This window comes from Quercus suber, unplaced genomic scaffold (genome assembly GCF_002906115.3).
Source record: "Quercus suber isolate HL8 unplaced genomic scaffold, Cork oak 2.0 scaffold_176, whole genome shotgun sequence".
In the NCBI taxonomy this organism is placed as follows: Eukaryota; Viridiplantae; Streptophyta; class Magnoliopsida; order Fagales; family Fagaceae; genus Quercus; species Quercus suber.
This window is the reverse complement of record NW_027069636.1, coordinates 410,532-417,383: the sequence shown is the minus strand read 5'-3', so window position 1 is coordinate 417,383 and position 6,852 is coordinate 410,532. Positions and strand designations below refer to the sequence as shown.

Sequence of the window (6,852 nt, the reverse complement as noted above, 5' to 3'; positions counted from 1 at the left end):
CTCCAGTTCAGAAAGCCATTGCTCAGAAATCAAGATCCCAGTCTAACCTAGACTCCATCCAGGTCACCGAAAAATCTAGCAAAGAATTAAAAGATCTTGCAATGCAATTGCTCCTTCAATCAGAAAAGCTAGAGTCAGAAGAAAATGTTTCTTCTGCCTCTTTAGAAGCTTCAATTAATCACTGTCCATACAACCCATTATTCTAGGACTCTCAGGATCCTTATGATGGCTATAATTTGGATAGAAATTAAGTTACTCTGGATAGCACCAGCCACTATTCAGAACAATACCAACAGACTAGTTACTATTCATGAACAATACTAGCACTCAGCCACCACTAATGGACAAAAGATAGAACACTATTCATGAACAGTTCGTAGTCACTATTCTTCAACAGTCCAACACTACTTTTTAGAAACACTGTTTGCTTTTGGTGGAAAAGGTTTTCACCTTCAGTAAAAGCAATTCACTTTCCAGGAATTCAACAGTTCTTCAGAGAATCCAATGCTCTCTTCAGCCTATTTAAGGAAGCCAAAGCTCCATTCTGAAGCAGATCCAATTGGAGTCCCAATTGAAAACTCAGTATAGCCTCTCCTTTAGAACCCAATACTTGTAATCAAATGGCAACCTTCTTTTTAGTCTTTTTAGTTTACACTTGTAATGCCCCAGTCAGCTTTTACTTTTGTAATCATATGGCCCCGGTCGGCCTCCCCCTTTCCTAAGGAATTTCTCTATAACTTACCCCCCTTTGGTATCAGAGCCAAGTTGGCCGATAATAGTTGTAAGTTACATTTTATTCAATCAAAAGTTGGCAGGTTATACCGCCATATTTTCAGCATCAACATATCATTAATTTCAGTACCCCCCTTTGGTGTGTGTGTGTGTGTGTGTGTGTGTGTGTGTGTGTGTGTGTATTCTATTTATTTTCATCAAACATTTATCACCATAATTTGAAGTTTGATACAAGAAATAACAATCATATTTCCCCTATACAATTAATGAAACTCAGTTAATTTATCTCTTTTGCAACTTCCAACTGGATTTTTTTTTTTCTAGTTTATTTTCATATTCTTTAGTAAACGCATATTACCATGCATATATAATTCAACATCCCATTACTTTGTTGGCCTTGAGCAAAGGTTTCTCAACCACAGTTCCATCATTACCAACAAGTGCCCCATACTTATCTTTCCTAGCAAAGCTTGTGCACTTATAAGAAAGAGTTGTTGCAATAACCCTTTGTATATAATTTGCAACCTCATGGCTAGACTTCCCAGAACTGCAAGTTAGCTCAAGTGGCAACTTGTTCAAAAAAGTTACTTCATAAGCTGGGCTAGGGTTCATGAAGAAATAAAATGGGTCCATTCCTTTCCACCCTCTAGCTGTGGTTCCATGAAACATACTCATTCGATTCACCATTGCCATAGGCACAAGTTGGTCAGTTAATTCAGCAAACAAAGCAGAAAACCTTAAAAGAAATGGTTCCCTACAAGTTGTACCCTCAGGTAAGATTGCTAAGTCACCTTCTTCTAATAGTTTCTTGATCATGGATGCATCCCTAGCCCAGTCACGATTAAGGCGAACGGTCTTGATGGGTGAGATGATCTCGGAAAGGCGAGAGACAGAGTAGGTCACAGCAGGGATGGCACGGCCGAGGGCGGTGGAAAGGAAAATAGGGTCAAGTAAGGTTCTATGGGAGCAAATAAAGAGGACACCAGATTGGCCTATGGATTTTTTGGCCTGAGGAGGAGGGGTGCCTTTGATAGTGACACGAACACCTAGTGCCATGAAAGCGTAATAGACTAGTGGAATGGGGAGAAGGGCACCTGCAGTGATTCAAAGACAGGCTAAGAGGAAGCCTACGGGGATCCAAAGAATGGTGAGGAGCGCCACAAGAGGTGTTGGCTTTTGAACAAGGCGACCATCATGGAAGATAATTGGCTTGGGGAATTTGTCCATTGTCACAGGCTTTACTTTTGGTTGGGGTAGCACAATGAAAGCCTCCTACATGTGTTTTGCACCATCCAATAAATAATCCAATTGATCAATGATATATACACAATGTGTTTCATAACAAATTTTACAACCGTTAAGTTGTTAAATTATTATTAATCCACATCTAAGCCTAAACTTATGCACTAGATTTGGTGAATCCAATTTTAAGAGGTAAAATTGTACTACAAACTTTATTTGGTGGTCAAACCAAACTTTATTTGGTAGAAAAATATCTCTCCTCTTATCTACAAATACAACATATTAATTAATTTTTATCTTAAATGATATAGAATTCCTGTCCTCCATAATAACTGTTTATCTAAAACATCCTAATAATAAATATATTTGGATTGAATTACAACTATTAATAATATTTTATATTGAATTTTTTTTGAAGAGTTTTATTTATTTATTGTAGGGTTAGGATTTGTGGCTCAAGCCCAAAACAATAAATTTGTAGAGTGTGGATGATAGAGCTAGGTTGACTGTGGAGCTCACAACGGTTGATCACAACGTCCAAGTATAAACCAACATAAAAATACACGTAAAGATCAAATAAACTGAAGTCTGAAGAGACATATGATAAATTGAATACTGGTTACAATTCTTAGGACTACAGTAAAACCTTTCTCTTTTCTCTTTCCTTTTTTTTTTTTCTCCCCCTTTTAATTAGGAGCCCTTCTTCTTTATATAGCGTCCTCCCCCATCATCCCCATCGTCCACTTGTTCTTCATCTAGGTCCCTGATGACTTGCATAATTTGGCATAATTTATCACTTCTCAACTTTAAACTTTAGTCTAATTTTATTTATTTTTGTTAATTTTAGACTTCATTATTGTTATTTAAATTTTATTGCAGATTTGAAGGAAATAAAGATTTAATCAAATAAAAGAGACATGAAGCAGTTAGAGAGAGGCAGCTGAACACTAAAAAGAAAGAGGGCTGAAACAGAAAAAACGTTGGAGAAAAAGGCTGAAACAGAGCAACGTTTTGGGCTGAAACAGAGGCTGAAACAGAGCAACGTTTTAGGCTGAAACAGGGGCTGAAAGGAGCAACGTTTTTGGGCTAAAAGGAGGACGTTTTTGGGCTGAAGAAAGCAAGGTATTGGGCTGAAACAATGAGCTGAAAAAGACAAACGTTTTGGGCTGAAAAGGGCACCACATCTAAAAGGAAAAAAGGGCACCANTTAATTCTCTCTGTTTGTTAGCAATCTCTCAAAAACATCCAAAAGCCTCTTTCGACAGTCAATTGGAAACATTCTTGTTCATCAATTTACACAAGAGTATGCAATTTAATAAAGCAAGAAAGCATTAAGACCAATGATTTTAATACTACACAGGTTCATACAAGTCTTTCGATCTCTATATTTACCTATGCCGAAATATTCAAGATCTATCCTATAATTCCCTCTTTCGATAGCAAATCACAAGATCAAAATCATCTAATTAATGGCGGTTAATTAGAAGCAATAAACTCAGAATAAATCAGACAAACATGAAAAGAATTAATTCAAATTAACATAGAAAAGCAAGCATAGTTCGGAACTAGATTACATCGTTTCCTAGAATAAGAAAATTTAGTTCATGCTAAAATTAAATTCAACAGAAACGAATTCACCATAATGTTTCTAGAAGATTTGAAGGAAAAAAGGAACACAAAAATTTGCTTTAGCCTCCTTTCTGCTTCAGCCCTCCCTTTTTTTCTCTGTTTCAGCTCTTTCTCTTTTCTGTTTCAGCCTCCTTTTTCTTCTGCTTCAGCCCCTTTTCTTTTCAGCGCCTCACCTTTTTTTTTTTAATTGCTAACAAACAGAGAGAATTAAATTAAATTAGCTAGATGAGTAAAGCATAGTGAGGGATTAGGTGAAATCGATTTCCTAGAAGTTTTCTTCCCATTAATTTGATCTTTGAACAACATATTTTTTTTCCTCTGCTTATTTTCTTTATTTTGATTTTATTTTAAATTCCAATTACAACAACCTTAGTGACTTCTCTAGATAAAATCGAGATTAGCATAATTTTGGTATTTGTCAAAAGTAAGTTACCAATCCCTGAGGACGATACTCTTCTCATCACTTTACTATAAAATTACGATACTGTGCACTTGCAGTTTTGCACCGATCAGTCCCTACTTGAGTGCATGTCATGTCATGTATCTTCCTTAGCTTTTTGTGAGTGGCAGTAGCTGAGGTGATACTGTTCAGAGGTCTTCTCCACATAAATGCGGCCAGAAAAGTTGCTGTAGTGCATTTAATATGGTGGTGGTAGCTTTTCCGTTTAGATATTTCTCCGCTCTTCTTATCTCCAGGCATGTCCAAAGCTTATCTAAACTGCTGAAGTCATTAGTAAACTCATTTGAACCCCCCCAGATATTTATATGACCAAGAATCTTTACATCCGAGGAGAATGATCTCTTCGGAACACTGATGCTCTCTTCGGACGGATCTTCTTCGCTCCCAAGTATCCTTTTTTTGTGCGAAGTACCCCTCAACAATTTTAGCCTCTTCGGACATATAATAACCTTCACATTGGGCTCTAGGCCCACTACGTATGGTTGGGCTTTTCCCCCCACATTTATTTATAAATTACTTGATTTTCTTGTTAAATATAATATATAAATATTTTTATATATATAAATTTTCAAATACACTATACTATTAAAACAAATATAAAAAAGTATAATTGAGTATAACTAATTAACTATACAACTATATACATGAGTTAGGTCAATATAATTTTTTTGTGAGAGAGAGTTTCAACTTATGGCGTCCGCTCCTGATAATAACTTTTTATTATCAGACTAAGACACTAATCAGTTTTGGTGTAGATGGAGATTAAATCTCAAATCTCTTATACAACCATCAAAGACTTTACCAGTTTAGCTAAATAATTGTATATTAAAATAATATATTTGGTGATTGGTGTGACTTAACTTTCTATTGATTTATGTTTATGGATATACTATTGTACATTGTTAATATAAAATTATATATGTGTGGCAAAAACAAACAAAAAAACGTGTAATTCTACGATGGGAACTTTAAAATATTAATTTAATACAAAATTATTAGATAATGTAATATATTTTTATTCTAGAACAGTTGGTATGATTTTAAAATATTTTTTAGTAAATCACATCCATTTGGATCGTAAAAAACATGAGTGGATAAAAAAAATTGCCTTCAAACTCTCTTCTTTTTTCTTTTTTCCTCTAGTTGGTAAAAAGTGTTTGATTTCAATCTATAATTGCAAAAACCAATTGTTTGATTATGAAATTAGAATTGCAAACCTTGCACAGTGACATAAAGGGAGTATCTGTATCTCTATCACCAAGACCAATATCTGGCTGTGTTTCTCCAAAGGCCTTCTCAGGAGCATCAACTTTGTTCTTCCCAACAAGTACTCCAGGCTTACAAACCAACCCAGTTGCTCTGCCCTTATAAGTTGCTATCTTAGTACCCAAAACCAAATCAACTCCCAACACATCTTTCAAAAACGCTTCCACCATAATTGTTGGATTTGCAGTCAGCACACACCTTTTCCCACATGCAGAGAACACACGCCAAGTCTCTGGGTGAAGATCACTCGAATAAAACTTTGGCAATACAGCTCGAGCCACCGACTCAATATCTGAGACTCTCATACCACAAAATGTTGCAAAGACCAGAACTTGGATCCCTGCAGATTCTGAGACAAAGTAATAGAGAAGTCCAGCTAATGGGGTTGCAAGGAGCAAGAAAAGGAGCCTCAGAATCCCACCAACCTCGAAGGCCACAAGTGCAAAGTAAGGGAAAGAGCTACAGCCTATGTTGCACGGACACGGACACGATGATATGGCAATTTTGAAAAATAAGGACATGACATGGCAGTTACCGACGGTTAAATAATTAATTAAATTTTATATTTAGGCATATTTTTAAATATTTTTAGACATAAAATACGATTATGTTTAGAATTTAAATTATGTAAGAACTACAAATAAGTAAACTAACACCCAAAATAGTACAATAATACACATAAAATGTTTAGAGTACAAATAAATAAATATTTAACTTTAATAAATAAATAAAACTATAGCAGTACACACACAAAAAAAAAAAAAAAAAAAAAAAAAAAAATTAATAAATAAAACGAGCCTCTTGAACTAAAGTTGGAGGGAATTGGAAGACCCAAAATTTGAATAGAGCATCTTCTCTTTCTGAGAAATAATAATAATTTCCATATCTTGTCTACCCTTACTCCTAAAAGATTTTTTTTTTTTTGGGAAGAACTGAATACTTTTTATTAAGTTAAAATGATAGCATCAACCTACAATACAAAATAAAATTATGGTGGAATATCTTTCATTCACACTAACAAGTTTGGAATACTATAATAGTATATCTAGAGTTCTGAGTCGGACCACACCACATCCAGTTCCTGGCAATTCCACAAGGCATGCAGTGGAGTTTCATGGATTATATGGCTGCAGTCACACAGCACCTACTCCCAAAAGTTGGAGGGAATTGGAAGACCCAAAGTTTATTTACTTATTTTAAAGAATGATATATCTAATTAAACCTGAAAAAAGCTTCAAATTTATTTATTAAAAAAAACTTCAAATTGATTAGTTCAAGAGAGAAATTGAATCAATAATCTTAATCTTTATATAGTGTTGGTTTATCTTCTTTATTCTGAAAGCATAATATTTGATATTTCTCGCTATCATTTAAGCGCACGCATGCATCCCACTATTTTTTTTTTGGGGAATGATGCATCCCACTATTAGTGGGCCACTACGCATCCTTTTTTTTTTTTTTTTTTATGATGACCAGCTTAAGCATTTATTTCTTTTCCTTTTTTTTTTTTTTTTTTTTTTTTT

General features: G+C 34.8%; 1 pseudogene; it reads right to left on the bottom strand.

Annotated features, from left to right (window-relative positions):
- Positions 1–1,104: 1,104 nt before the first annotated feature.
- LOC112012073 (glycerol-3-phosphate acyltransferase RAM2-like) lies at positions 1,105–5,850 on the bottom strand (annotated as a pseudogene).
- Positions 5,851–6,852: the final 1,002 nt, after the last annotated feature.